Source organism: Rissa tridactyla, chromosome 1 (assembly GCF_028500815.1).
Source record: "Rissa tridactyla isolate bRisTri1 chromosome 1, bRisTri1.patW.cur.20221130, whole genome shotgun sequence".
Lineage (NCBI taxonomy): Eukaryota > Metazoa > Chordata > Aves > Charadriiformes > Laridae > Rissa > Rissa tridactyla.
The window spans coordinates 190,411,084-190,427,507 of record NC_071466.1 but is presented as its reverse complement, the minus strand read 5'-3'; the positions used below and the strand labels follow the sequence as shown (position 1 = coordinate 190,427,507).

General features: G+C 37.9%; 1 protein-coding gene across 12 annotated transcripts in view; it reads right to left on the bottom strand.

Moving 5' to 3' along the window:
* FOXP2 (forkhead box P2) overlaps positions 1 to 16,424 on the bottom strand; it is a 440,098-nt gene that overhangs the window by 357,049 nt on the left and 66,625 nt on the right. For all 12 annotated transcript variants that reach the window (XM_054220133.1, XM_054220094.1, XM_054220067.1 and 9 more), the window contains one exon: positions 13,644 to 13,790. The gene's annotated coding sequence lies outside the window, so the exon portion shown is untranslated. The remainder of the gene's footprint in view (positions 1 to 13,643; positions 13,791 to 16,424) is intronic.

Below are 16,424 nucleotides of genomic sequence, written 5' to 3'. Positions count from 1 at the left end.
TCTTGAGAAAAAGAAGACCAACAAGATTTTTTTTTCTTTTTTTACAACAGGAAAATAAATACCTGCCAATATAGTGTTGTCGTGAGCAAAATCTGTCAAGCCAATTAAATTCCTCCTTTAATAGAAAAATATTTTGTGAATGGGAAAGTAGTAGTGGATGACTCATAAGAAGACGAGGGAACAAAGACTAAATTAAACTACTTTAAAGCAGATACAAATTGTGTTCAAAGATTTGATGTAGAGACCACTAATAAAAGAAGGGTATTAAGAACTGGGTGCAACAGGGGTCCATCCTGGTCTGGTGCACTGGGTATTTTCTTTCATAACTTGGACAGTGAAATGGACATCCGTAATAGAAACTGTACTGTTAAAATTCTCAGATGATGCTAAGTTTGAGAGGAAGACAGGAAAACATCGGGGGTCCTTCCTCCGTGGGGTTTACCAAAAGTAATAGGAAATTACATTTAATTGATGATGTACACACATAAAAATACATTTTAATAATTCTGAAGAGTTATTAAGAACCTGAAGCAGCTGAACTCACGACTACACCAAACCCAGCTTAAAACCCATAATCATTTGATTGTATGGCATCAACACACAGCAACAATAACTCAATCAGTGCACTGCACTTAGACCTATGTTTTGAAGTACATCCCATTTTCTTCTTAAATGTCTTTCTCCACCAGATTTTTCTCAACTCTGTATTAACTGATACATAACAGAGGGAGAAAGACATAACCTGGAAAATGTTAGATACTCAGTTCTGACCATGTCACCCTTTGAACGCATTGTACTACCAACTCTTGGTGATTCTTGGTGATAACTGCTGAGACAGAGTGAAGCAGCACTACCACCAGGATTAGAATGCTAGTGGCATAACTGACAGCATATTTCAGCTTGCTGGGATATTATCAGTGAACTTTCGGTGGTGGGCATGTGGCTGTCTACTCTTTCCACCTACGCTGATGAATATGTGCTGTACATTGCCTGCCCAGTCTTGAAGGCTTCAGGTTACCCTCACCCTCAACTCTTGTTCCTGTAGATGCCACTCTTCTACCTCACCTGGCAAGCTGATTTTTTGTCTAGGCAGCATGATCAGTGAGGAGCTGCTATGAAAGCACATGTCAACTCAAGCACCTCATGTTGCGCACCCATTTTGGCAGGTATGCCACCATGGAAGAGCAGGGCCGCTCTGCTGACTTTCTCCCTTGCCAGAAAGCAGTATCCATGCCACAGGACCATGCCAGAGATAATTTAATGTCTTCTTCATGGGACCACTGGGCACTGCCCAGATGGCTGTCAGTGCTGTGCAAGAGCAGCCTGCAACAGCAGTATAGATACAACTACCATAACTGTGCTATATCAACCAAACAACATCCATGCTGTATTAGAGGCCCATGAGAAAAATTTGAGTTTGGACTGATGAACTGATGCCTATTTATTTGAGGCAGCACAGAATACACTGAATGAATAGTGGTAATTAGCTTTTTATGCACTGAGAAGTGTATGTGTGTCGTTAATAAAATAAACCGAAAACACACTTTTTAGGAATATACCTACAATTACAGAAGTATAGAAACTTCCCAAAAATACGTTATGTAAATACACTTTAGTAAAGAATTTAGGCAAGGCATCTCAGAAGACAAGAATAAATACATAAAATGATTTAATTTAGAAAAGATAAGCTCTTGAGACCTAAATCACAGAATCATAGAACCATAGGGTTGGAAGGGACCTCTGGAGATCTTCTAGTCCAACATTCCTTATTATTTGAGGTAAAATATCGGCAGAACTACAAAACGAAACTAAACAGCTTCCTTTTTTCTTGTATATTGATGGTCTTTACCTTCTAAGATGAAATTGTTTCCTTGCGTTTCCACAATTTCATTCTATCCTAATCATCTATTTGATCTTCTTTATCAGATCATACAGAATGTTCAGGAGAAGAAAAGAACCATTTGCCAAGCCATTGCCTGTCAAGGTACTAAAAACTACTGCTTCTGGATTTCATATCCAGCTATTTCCTAGACACCCTCCATTGTTCTGTCCATCTTTGATGCATACACATTGTGGTCAAGTTACTGCTACCTCGATATCTAGAATTTTGCATTTCTCAAATGCAGCCCAAACATTGCATCTATAGGGGTTTTTTTTGCATTTAATTTCCAAGGTTCCTTTTAGGGAAAAAAAAGGGAAAAGTCCTTAAGGCAATATAAGCACTTAATCCAACTCAAATACTAAAGAGGACATAACCTTTTAAATCATCTTAAATATTTACGATGCCATAAGCTCTTAAACTTCCTGGAATACTTAGCCTTCCTTTAAACCTCACCGTACTCAAAGTCCCTAGAGCAACATAAGCACCTAAACTGCTTCAAATCCTTCCAAAGGACACAACCTTTAAACCAACATTCAGGGTCTAATTTTTAGAAATATTTTTGTTTCTTCAACCATAATTCTGCCTGGTTTTGTCCACAAAGCAGGTTGCTATTTAAGTACTATTCATATGCTTCCCTTGACACAATACTTTCATTTGATGGAACACATGCATGGAAAAGACCTAGTGCAGCCTGCCACACCGGGAAAAGTCAACGCAAATAATGGAAAGGATTCCCTTGGTGCTAAACCTGGCCAGCATTCAGCGTCACAGGAAGAGAAGTAACAGAAACACAAGATAGTCACCACAGCCTCACAGCACCTTTGTTCATGCCTTTAAGCAATGTCTAATGCTGAATCAAGCCAAGTCCATAATATTTCACCATCAACTTACGGTAGCAATCAATAAATCACAAAATTTGACATCTGCAACAACAGCAGCAAATGTGATCTCTGGGTGGGAACCCAATAGTGTGCGTTAAAAATAGAGCCAGTATCCAAGCCACATTTAAAAAGTGTTCTGTTAACATACAGAAGCACGCGTTACTTCAGGATTTTAATTCTTCAGAACAGTGTTGCCCCCCCATTCATTTTCTGGCCTGATTTATCTTTTTAACAACTGTGTGGTGAACTTAAATCATGCTGTTTCCTTCCTCCATAAGCCTTCAGACAGGTCTGGAACTGAGCAGAAAAACCTTTCCCAGTAAAGAAATCTTGTACGTGCAAACTTGAGAGGCAAAGGTCCTTCTCCTTCCAGGATTTCCTGGTTCAGGCTTTCAGTGTTTCCTATAGCCTAGGAAGGGAACTGTCCGTGTTCCACTCTATAAAGGATATTTCATTTTTCATTCCAAGAGCAATTGGAGCATTAAGTGAAACAGTAGCGCCATAGATACAATTGAGAAAAATTACAAATACTTGGGTTTTTTTGATCTTGACATTCACAAGGCAGGTAGTAAATGGTAGGTCAGAGTCATGTTGCTCATTCTTAGGAAGCAAATAAAGGTAAAGCTGTCCATCTTCAGAGAACACTTAAAAACGCATTTGCCAGACTTCTGCATGACCAGCAAAGTCAATGAACATATGCATCTGCAATTTTTTAAAAATTATTCTTACATAACTTATAAGCCATGTCAATAAAAGTGCTGTATCCATCAATGAATGAAATACATGAAATATACAGCTCAACATTAAAAAAATTATCATAAATTGATGTTTCAACATCTTGACAATCTGAATGTTTGGGAGTGTTCCTACAGCTATCGAGCAATGGCTTAAGAGTTTTGAAGAGTCTGTGTTTATGGTAAGCCTGGTGGGCAATTATGACATTGTGCAAAGCATTATAAAGTCAATTTTACCAGGTTTTCTATTTTCTTTGTACCTTTACCCTCTGACCAATGAAATCAGTTGATATTCAAACATTTGATTACCTTGCACTATAGTGGCAGGTCTAATACCACCGAGAGTTAATGGGCATTTCATAACTAATGCCTTCCTGCCATTCAAGTAGTCTCAAATTCTTTTCCCTAAATTGCTACCAACTCTACTTTTTCTCATTTTCCTTGGTGTCCTTTATATATATTTACAAACTGCCTATTTCTTTACACCCTGTGACACTCAGTTTCACCTATGAGCACAAAAAAGGTAGAAAATTTTCCACTATTTGAGCCAGTATGACTGTTTAAAAAGTAAAGCAAAAAATTTGCAGAATTTTAGATTATTAAACAGCAAGCTACAGTGGACACAAATGTTGGCTTCTGAGTAATTCCTAAACATGGTGTTTGGATTTTTACCTTTGCCACTTCAGAATCATCATCTTACTGTTTCACAGTATGCTACCAAAGTAACGATCTACTGATGCAGTTCGAAGAGCACAGGAACAGGTAAGGCATTAACTCAGCGCCATACGCAGTGTCGTGGAAATGAAATATTGTCTGATGGGCCAAAAGCAAAAACTTTGATAACTAAGAGCTCATAAACCATGGTTAAGTGTCCAACAAAGAACTACAGATACCAGCATAGAGCAACCTCATTTATAAACACTGACTAGGATAGAAAAACACCAGAAATGTCCACAAGATTAGAAACCTGGGCACAAAGCAGTGAGACTCTGTTCAGAAAAGCAGACTAAACGTGTCGTCTTCCAAGCAATGAGAGTAGTAAGTACTACAACCAATGCCCTGTGCAATGAACCACCTCATCAATATTGCTGCTATCAGCAATACTCTTTACTACATGCCATAGTAAATTCAGCATAGTATACACATGTGTGTGTGTCTGCATGCGTGTATATATACATATACATATACACAGCCCCCACAATTTATTACAATACAGAAGATGATAGAAGGTTACGATGAAACGATACTCAACTATTGGCTTTCAGTATTAGCTTCCATTTTTTTCTCTAACTATTGATAAACAAGCAATAACTTCCCTATTCCTTCATTTATCATATAAGCTTAGAAAAGGGAGTTGAAAAGGACAGCCCTCCACAGGTCATCTAGTTCTCCTCTTTAAGATATCTGTTCAAAGTTTCCCTTAGAAATGTGAATAGAGAAGCTAAGATCAAAAATTCATAACATCACCCTTTAAACGACAGTTTTAATGGAAATAGACCAGATAAAAGTAACTCCTGCTTCAGTACAGTTTTAAACATACAAAATAAAAATAGCCCACTGATCATGTAAGTACATGTGAATGTTTGAAAACATTTTAATTACAGAAGAGACCTCTACAGTTACAGACTCTAATCCAGTATCTAAGCAAAAAGTGGAAATATTACATTACTCAGATAAGAAAGGGGGGTCTTTTTGCAGACTTTTTTATGACAAGGAACCCTATGGTCTTATTTAACTAAGAAAACTACATTGGGAAACAGCGGAGCCCAACAAGAATGGCCTTGTACAGCAGAACGGCTGGAGCCAAGTACTTTCCACCCATGCAACATGTGCTTCAGGACATTTTATTTTGTACTTCTGCATACTTTTGGTGCATTTTGGGAGCCCTTGTTTAGCTTCATCATCAGGAATGTTCAAAGGGAAGGTAGTTTATCCTGATACTTCTGAAGTGCAGTCCTGATTTGAACTAAAATACCAACGGAGATCCTACCAAAGCCTATTAATACTAAGATGATAACCATTTTCTGTTCCAGGTATAAGACCATGTTATTTTTGTTTTGTATGGCAGTTTGTAAAGATTTCTTTTGCTGTGGCAGATCTGTATCTTTTATCTCTTTAGACAACTGAGTATTTCCAGCCATGTGCAGGGACTCAGCTTCATAAGCCAACTCCAGTACAGGAGCAACTCACTTGCAGACAACGGAGAGCCTTGGAATTTAGCTGTAGGGCTTCAAACCAAATTTCTCCAAAGACACAGGAGGTCTCAACTTCAGAATACCCGAAGGCTTCTATTTCATCATGAATTTTAGAGGACTTTACAGTAATGTATGCATGTTAGGGGATTTAGAATGATAAACTTCAACATGCATGCACTACATTATTGCAAAATCAATTAAAATTCATCTAGAAAAATTTGATCAGAGTCACTGATTTTTGCAGTTGAAAAAATAGGAAGTACATCTTTTACTAACATATGGCTGGGGATTGCTCACACGAGACTGCACAGTTTCAGGTAGTTCATCTGGAGCCCATCTCCCCCATGTTCAACATTTACATCGGAAACAAGAACTGAGACATAATGACCTCTTGGGGGAAGGCTGATGACCTCGATTCTGCTCTCAATAACTGTCTCAGAAATCATTTATCACATCTTTCAAAAATACAGGTATAAGATGCACCCTGAGAATCAAAATACCATTTAACTGCTCCACTGAAGAGCTCTTTCTCCCTAAAAGACCTGATGACAGACCATTTTTTCCCCTGAGCAAAGATACCAGCTAAAACTGTGTTTCTTTCTCTGTCAGAGTAAAATTAGGGGAAGGAGGTGGAGAGAAAGGGGATCACATTTTAGTTTTATTCCACTGATGCTGCTGCCTGTCACTAAAAGATGAAGGGCTGAAATCCCATCAGTCTGGATTTGCAGATCTAAGGATGAAGAATTAGTATTTTTCTGTTTTTGCAAAAAACTCCTTGATGTATGGCTCCATTATTGAATGTTAACAGCTGCATTTTAAATTACAAATGAGGTTCTATTAGCATAACCCTTACTTGGTTTCTATTTAAAAATATGATTTTAGCCAAAATTGTGTCAGTTGAGAACCTACATGTTTTCATTTGTTGCCACAGATAAAGGAGAGAAGCAATTTTGTATTTCACTACCACAGAATATGAGGTCTAGAATAGCAAAAATATTGAAGAATACTTTCAAGATACTATTGATATCTCCTTCAACAAAAGGGACAAGAGGCGAGTGAGGGGTCCTTAGCAATGATGTAGAAAAAAAGGCCTTAAATAGGCAGCAGTGCTGATGGGGCAAAACCCAAAGTGTCTTTTACAGTTGTCTCTCCAAACCAATTTTCTAAATAAGATTACTTAAAAAGCGCTAAATTACATTGTGGAGCAACTGTTTAATTAGCTTTGGTTTCCATCATGGATGTTTTCATCAAAATACACTACACAACAGATGGTTTCTGCTCTTATACTTTGCAACTACAGTGTTTGTGCAACTACTGTCTTGCCCTTGAAAAGCTGTTTGTGTTTAATGTATCTCATACCGATGGTTTTAACACATATAAATATGCTGGTTTTCTGACATATACGTATATCAGCATCTCAGAACTCAAGAAATTGTTACTCTAAATGGCCAGGTTCCAACTGCACTGTGTTTGCACAGTGTTACCTTCTGTAATATTACACAGCACTTCAAACTGCACAATAGCAAGCGACGGCAGTATTCATTCCAGGTATCTGAAGAGAACTCTTTTCATGGGAAGCAGTCAAAAACATCATCTTCATCACGGAGCACGGTCAACGTCTGTCCACGATCCCCACACGGCTCAGGGGATGCACGTATCTCAATGGCAGAATCTGAAGAGACCCAGCAGCCCGAGCCAACTACCACTGCAAGCAGCCAGACAATTCTGGATGATTTTGGGGTTGGGATGCGTATGCTGGAGTTACTGTTTGCCTGTACCAAGTCAATCCATTTCTCTATGCCTTAACATCTTCGTGTTGAAAATACTGATCTGCATGCATGTGACTGAAGCTTCCTGAATGATCTGTGTGCAGCAAGGGAATGGTAACCAACATACGGCAAAAATAATACGGTATTTCTGCATTCAGTCCACCTAATGATTTTTAGCAGTACTCCACAGAGGGTTAGGGTGATACTTAATTCATTAATGTTTTCTATAAATTTCTTTGAAATCCTCAGATGAAATGCAGTGTATTATTACTATTATTATATATGTCATGACTTACACCCCAAAGGATCTCACCATGCTTTGTTAACCGTATACAAGCATCCCTTCATTACCATTCAAATGCTCCTACCTCTGAAGCATAACACTGCAGCTGTTTACCAACAGACAGTAATCCTATAAAAACATTTACTGATCTTATATGAAGAATATTGTGTCCCATTACAAATGCACATTTCATACCTTTTCCAATTCCTGAACAGCTCAACGCCAGGGAACCGTAACTGCATACAGGAGGGCACCAGAGTCTATAAAATTGTCATTTCAGGGAAAGGCATCTGCTTAGCTGGCATCTTTATTTAGTCTATCGCCCATCTTTCACTCCCTTATACCACAGGAAAGATACCTCAAATCAAATTAATACGGCTCCATCTCTCACAAAGTAGAAAATGAAGAAAATTGACAGTCAGAATGGGTGTAAGGTCCAATGAATGCTCTCAACCAAGTAATACAGGAATCTAAACGTGCAAAATCCACTGGAGACAGGAGCGCTTACATAGGCTGAAGAAATGAAGACATGCTGGTAAAAAGGTTTTCCTTCCTCTCTTGCCTGCTTTGCGACTTGAGACAAGCACATAGGTAGTTTCAGAAAAACTATCAATATATATTCATACTTTCTAAAAATGCCTCCGACAATCAAATCACCTTTCCCTTTTTCCCTATCTGAAACTTCAAATTGCTTTTAAATTTTGAGTCAGATCAACAGTGTGATGGGAACTTGATTTGCTATCTCCAAGGAATGGGACTGACCCCATGTGGAATGTTTTGATTTTAAAAAACCCCTGCTGATTTAGATGCCTGTGCTGGGGACAACATTTGCTCTGTTGATTTTGATGCAATCATTACTGAATTTCTTTAACAGATACTCCTGAGGTTTCTATACTCAGATTCATTCACTGGACCCAGTTATTCTCAGTCTGCTGGATCTACTCAGTTTGAACCCCGAACAGGGTCGGGACAAAATGTCAATCATAAAATAAAATTTATACTTCAATACAAACACACACAGTTCTTCACTACTCAAACATCCTTAGTTTAGTGGCACCTTGGCTGAACTGCCCTTTTCATTTTCTCAGAACTAGGGTCTCTTCGGTGGATTTTTGTGATAATGCATAAAATGCCATTCAAAGCTAAACATTCTTAAAGTAGCAGAAGCATAGGAATATTACAAATCCAACTCAAATAAAGCCAGACAATCGTGAAAAAAAAAATCAAGCCTATAAAACTTGTATCAACTATATAAAAAGCCAGCTTGTCAGCTTCAGTGAAGTTCTGCATATATATACCAGTGAGAATCTTGGCCAGCACGTACTGATATGACAGTGCTTCCAAGGAAAATATTTTGTTCATGTTTACAGCACATGGTTTACTGATACTGAGATATAAACACTGCTGAATGCTATTTCATGCAAATATATATTTATATATAAAACTACAAATAAAAAAATATATACATAAAATACCTCAAAATTATTAACATGAGACTGCTTCCCTTATCTGAGCACTTTCTCTAGGTCAATTTGTGAGTATTCTTTAAAAAAAATAGACCCCTCCCTCAGGCTGAATGCAGATTCCACGACTCAGGTATTCTCTGTAGTTTTACACTATTACACATGGACTCTGCTACTACACAATACTTAACTAAATGTACCACATTTTAAATAACAATGAAAAGATGGAAAAAATCCGAAAGAAACATCCCAGATAGAAAAAGTAATATTCAAAACAAAATTAAAACTGAAAGAAAAATTTGATACACCCCAATGAGGTCAAGCAATCCGCCGTAAGTGGACATCCAGAAATACTGCTTACAATAAGGGATCACGTGTGTTTCTCCTACAACAGGACATGTATCATACTGAGTCCATCTTTGAAGCATATTTCACTCTTGTCCACAGTTTCATAACAGCGATGTTAAAAACACGTATGAAATAATTCAGGTCAGTGTAGTCAACCAAGGTAATCATTCAAATACATGGCCATTAGCCGCAAAAAGACATCTAATAAGTTACACTAAAATTTCTTTGTCATATGGCTATATTTTAACTAGAAAGGAAACAGGAACATGTACATTCCTTCTAACGCCTTTTAGACCCGTTCTACTATCCCACAGCAAGAAAGTGCTCCCCACGTACAGCTTTGATTCATGAATACTGGACTGAGGAAGGTGGTATGTTACCATCCTATGTTAGGTGATGTGGTTGCCGTTACTCAAATATAGACAGTAGTTTAAATTACTAAAAAATCTACAGTACTTCAATACAAATGGAAAACAGCATTTCATCACAATCTCCTTTAATAGAACACATTATCAATACTATTTGATAGCAGAGCAATCTTTTTCAAATTGGAAAGTCACCTAATTACTTGCTTTTAAAAATTAGCTAAAAGCACATTTTCATCCGTTATGTTATCATCAGATTTTTTCTTTCAGTCTTTTGTTGCAAGCTATCCTAAAGCAACAATGCTAGAATCTCATGATAAATCACTGTTACTATCTTACCAGAAATTAAGTAACGACATAAGAGTTAAACATTAGCGTTTCTCAACCTCAAGACAAAATATAAGAAAAAACGCAAAATCTATTGATATTTCATTGTTAATATTAAAATGGCATTTGAAGAGCATTTTTTTAATGGTTACATACAATGTCTAAGCAATATGGAAAATGTCCTTTTAATAAGCTTGTATGTATGACCATAACCACAAAGAAATAATTTAAAAAAGAATTTTGTTTACTCATGTGGAAGCAGGACGTTTTTGTCAATGTCAGTGGTAACATTCCTGCCTCTTAAGTCTCACATTATGTCACATGAGATGGAATTTATCTGCCTTAACATTTAATAGAAAAGTTAGATGTCTAAATTTGTGCTGGTCACTTTAGGCTTCTTTTATTGTCAGTGACAAGAAACAGGCATCTCCAAAGGATGAATCATCTCAACTTAAGACAGGCATGAAAAGACGCTATGGGAATCCTCCCCTGGAAGCCTCCATCTCTCTTCACTGGCTAAAGAAGTCTATAGTCACCAGCTCAGATTTACACTACCTATGTTTTTAGATGGCTAATATTAGGGGAAATTAATCCCACTCTTGACATCCTTCTCAAAGAGTACATGGGAAAAGTAAGTGTAAGATGCAGAAAAACAGAATTCTTAACAAGCATAAAAATCAAAATACACTGTCCCAGAAAAATTCAAAAAAACAAGACCCTTTTGTGAAAATAACAGGGGATCTGTACATTTGAAATGTCATACAGTGTTTGATCTCCAAGCCAGGACAGACTCAATCATCTCTAGGAGCTTAAGAATATACAGAGAATATTTTGAGAATATGCTGACAAAGTAATATGCCTCTTCTAATTATGAGTAAGCAGCAATTTTCAAAAGCTTTTAATTCGGTGCAATAACGATAGACATTCAGAAGCATGGCAAAAGGCACATCTTATAACCCATTAAAGCCTCACTCTCAAATTTCAAGTCCTTGTTCAAAAGCAAAGCAAAGAGTTCCTAGACCTTTTTTAGAACTTTTTTTATTTCATTTTCAGAAATGATAACACCCATCTCACAGGAGCTTTTGCAAAGACATTCAGCCTATAGCAAAACTGCCGACAGAAAATGTCTGGCAAACTAATCAAAGTTGAAATGCAAGAAAACTGACATTTGAAGAGAGAGTTCCCTTTTCCTAAATATTTCAAAACACAAGTAAGCCCCTGAATCACACATTTGTAGAAGATGGAAGACTACGTTGTGAAGTAACGCCGTACATTTGCCCAGTTTTTACATGTTTACATTGGCATCCACTTGAATTATGGACTGTCCCAGAATGGCCATTTGCAAGTACCTGAAAACAGAGCTTATAATGAAATTGTTAGGCTGCTTTATAGGTCTCATTGACCTCTGACAAGACTTCAGGAAGACAGCTATTTCTATTGTGGATTAATGGATCTCTCCTCCAAGGCTTTGTCCCTAGTCTTGCCTTTTTTTATTTTTTCAAACACAAAATTATACTAAAAATATGTCTTCCTTTCCATGGATCAAGTGAAAAAGATACTAATTTTAAATGCCTAAAATCCCCATCATGTGACTGTCCACATCACACGAACTATGGTGCTAATTCATAGCTAAAAAATATTTTCACAGACTTCAATGTGATTTTTGAAGTTATATTCACAAGTCTTTAAATACAATTTAACACATTTTAGAAAGCTCGCAACTTCTGCCATTCCTCATCTTTAGCCAAAACTTAAGTAAAAGGCTAAACCAAATAGCTAAATACATCAAAATAGGGAAAAAAAAGAGAAAATTTTAAATATCACAAAATAAAATAGCAGAATCTTGTCTGATTTTGCTTGACTACAAATATTCCCAGAATCATAGAATAGTTGAGGTTGGAAGGGACCTCAGGAGATCGTCTAGTCTAGACCCCTGCTCAGGCAGGGTCAGATCCAGCAGGCTGCTTGTCACCGTGACCCATTGGGTTTTGAGTATCTCCATGGATGAAGAGTCTACAGGCTCTCTGGGCAATCTGCTCCAGTGTTTGACCATCCTCAAGGTAAGGGAGTTTTTTACATTACGTTTAAATGGAATTTTGTGTATACAGTTTGTACCTGATGCCTCTCATCCTGTCACTGGACCCCAGTGAGAAAAGTCTGGCTCTATCTTCTTTACATCCTCCCATCAGGTATTTAATGTGAGAATGAAATGTTACTCAGTATTTTGCTGTTCATGAGAGGCAAGGATCTTGTGCTTAAATTAGTCCAACCACTAATCATTCGATAGCACCCAACCCACACGTCGTGCTTGGTGCTATACAAAATCAGGCTAGCATTTTGAAGATTCAGAAATTATGTATGTGTACATGAATTATACAGTATCATGCCTACAGTATAAGTTACTATAAGACACCTGCTTACTTGCTAGCCATTTCTGACCATTTCCTGGTTTTGGAGATTTGAATTTTAATTTACAAAGGACATAAAAGACACTGCACCACATCGGTGTGAACTGCACAACAAAACAGTAGTACCCCATTAGATAATAAGTAAGGGTGCCTCACTCAGGTTTTTCCACTATTATAAATGGTGGAGCACTAAAAATATCTACAAGGTCTGAGGCTGTAGCTCACCAAGCAATTTAGGCTGCAGAGATTAGCAGAGCTGCCAAAAGAAGCTATCGTGCACTCCCCCACACTTTTGGCTGCTAATTCCCACCCTTTGTACCAGTCACGGCCCTTGGACAGCCATATGGGAGAAGGCTGCGATAAACCCAGCTGAAAACAAAACTGTATAAATAATTAGTTATTTTGAGCCAGATCCATTCTCCAAATTTATGAACAGCTACACACGCTGAGGGAGGACGATAATATGGGGAGGGGAAAAAAAGCTGGCACTGCTTCTTACGCAGACGTGCCAGGTTCAAGCGCTCATCGAACACTTAGGCTAAAGCTAAGCCGTCAACGGAGAGATACAAGCTACTCAAGGAGTAATACTGAATTCCCTAGGCATTACTTTTAGGATGAGCTGGATCGGGCTTTGGAGATGTCTGCTTCTCTCCTGAGGGTAAGCAGAATCTGAGATGACTAACTGAGATTTAGCTGCTTAGTTTCTACGTATGTAAATTAACTCAGATCTAGATGAACAGAAAATGGTAGAAAATCAGGTTTGTGGCTCTTACACCACTTCATTTCCATTAACAATTGCCATTTGGAAAATAAGAATTTTAGTATAGCTTACCATCACACAAACATAGGAGGAGTATGTATTTTCTGGATGCTCCACAGATTTCTTCCTAAACCATATTTTACATCTATAAGCAATACATTTCAGTGACATGGTACAGATTCCTCCCACAGAGCATATAAATCCACAGTTTGGTTATAAATCACTTACATTTCTTCGGAGTCACTTAGTCACCTTGCCGTGCTGTCGGAAGGGACGGTCTTTTCCTTTGTGCTCAATCTGGTCCTCCTTCCAGAAGTGGCTGTCACCTTTATGGCAGGTAAGGACAAAAGGTCCTTCACTTTCACTTGAAATTATCTAAGGGTAAGAAGGGAAAGGAATACAGTAAGTGCAAGCATCCATATCATGTTTTATAGCAAAGTATTACAATCACCTCTTTAAAACACACTTCAGTATATTTACTGGGCCACATTCTTATGCACATGTATTGCATACCTTGGAAGAAATCCCACACATTTGACATCTTTCTTTCTTTGTATGAAACATCTAAAGTAGTCTCTGCTCCTAAAGTAGTCACCTACTCCACTCCTGAGATTCATAACAAGATTATATTACTTTAAAAAGTCCAAGTGTACAAATTAAAAGATCATTTCCTATTATTGATGATTTACAGTGCACCACCAAGAAATTTTGAGTACTTTTGGCAGGGTTCAAGCAGGCAATCACAATTTGCTGAACACAAGTTCACTGGAAACAGTCTTGGTTATCGATAAATATTCTAATCTGAACCTTTTGTTAAACAGAACAGCTTTCTATTGTAGTACATCTTACGCTCAGAAAGTGAGACCCGGCGTTTACAATGGATAGCTCCATCAGACCACCAGAATCAAAACCATAAATTGAATGTTAAAAATTAGTGGGAAAGGAATAAAGAAGAAAACATAACACATCATTTGCCACTATATTAATCCCCATCTTGAAAAGTGTGCTCCGCTCTGGTGTCCAGCACAGAACTCAACACAACAGAACTAATTAGCAAAGGTTCAGAGAAGAAAACATACATAATCAAAGATTTGGAATGGTTTTCATGTGAGGAACAATTCAGTACACCCCAACTATCCCAACTGGAAAGGAGACAACTTGAGGGGGGACATGACAGCAGACTACAAAAGCCTGAAGCACAGACATCATCTGTTCTCTATCCCTTGAACACAGGAACTGCCTAGTGAAAGTCAAGTTCAAAGCAAAAAGCATGAGTTTCTTCTCCACAGAATGGGTAACAGAACTGTGGACTTCCCAAGGATGCTGCTGATGCAAGAAGTTTTCATGAGTCAAAAGGTGGAGGCACCCTTAGAAGAAAGCATTCACTGGAGACAGAGAATGGCTGAGGTGAGCCAGTGGTCTGAACCAGGCTGACCAGTCTTGTCTCCTTGCGTATTCATTTATCCTAGTGTTAATTCAACAAATTCTTATATGCATTTTACACTGATATTCACCACAAAAGAACCAGAATTACCGCATTAGGTACACAGGGAGTCCAGTCTTACTTGCAGTTGAAGTATAAGCTAGATCCTTTTGAACTGCAAAGTGAACTCTGTATTTTACTACATGCTTAATAAATTTGATTGACTTTTCCAAAATAGCATCACCACACACACACAAAAAAGCAAAGTCTTACTGTAAAGCAGCTTTAGCCTTCCTCTCCCTGGTCCACAGTCCCAAAGCAGCCAGGGCAGAGGGCTACAAAGCAAGGTTCTGCTTCTCAAGTTGTTTGCTGGTCTCATGTGTTTGAGTCTGTAACTTCATCGATGTGTTCCCCCTTAGTGCAACACTTATATAAATGCAGGTTAGCATCTCCGTGTCCCAGGTTTCATCTCAAAGCAAACCTTAAAATCATGTACTCTGTATTCCAATATCTCCTCTTTTGCTTTAATCTCTAGGATACAGCAGTGTTTCTGATTTATTTTGGGTAAGTGCAGATCAATTAAAATTCCTCCAGGGAAGCCTTCTGAACCAGCAGAAAGTGAATGACTGTCACAAACACTTTTTGCTCTCATGGACTGGCATGTCACTTTTTAGCAAAAACTATGTTAATTAATTCTATCCACACCTATCAGGTGTACCAAAGGAATATAACAAGTCCTTTCTGCTGTCTTGCTAGATACAGATCTTTGTGTCTGTGAACTGAGTATCCCTATATGGAGACTTATGCATTGGCACATTATACGAAGAAGCAGCCTGTACTAGCACAAAAAAAACATAACAGGACAAAAATAACTTTGTTCCGACACCAGTATGCAACCAAAGTTCCTCTTCCAAAATGCACGAATTAATACCCTAACATTTCACCCCAAAATCAGAAAGTTTCCACTACCTCTACGCACACACCTATTTATTAACATTCTTTTTAGACCCTACAGTGAGGAATTTGAATTACTGATACTTTTTTTGGTCAGCTTAATATATCAGATCAAAGTATGTTTGCTGTTCTATCTATTCCCCCTCATCACTTCTACGTTCTGCAAAAGAAGGGGCTGCTAAAAGAAGGGGCTGCTATGATGTTTGCTGTTCTGTTTGCTTCTGCAGCTCAAATGGCTACACTGAGGATGAAAGAAAATTCACTGTACATACAGCATGCTAACGATCAAAGACCCATGTATTACTGGCCTATAGCAACATTTTAGGCCACCTCTCCCTTTTAGCATTTGTCCAACTTCTCTGTTTAGAATGTAAAATCTTAAGGGCAGGAATATAACCCATCCAGCTGAAAAGGAATCCAAGTTCTGTTTGATATCCTGCACGTCGCAGTGATACTAACTATAAATATGAGCAAGCTGTAGCAAACAAGAACTGAATGTCTTAGAATTGGTATATGAGCAAAGACAAGCTTCTCACAAAACTGCAAAATTCAGAGAAGTGGGCTCTACAGCAGGTAAAATACTATTGCAGGTTAAACCCTTTAAAAACAATTTGACAGTAGCAATAACAACA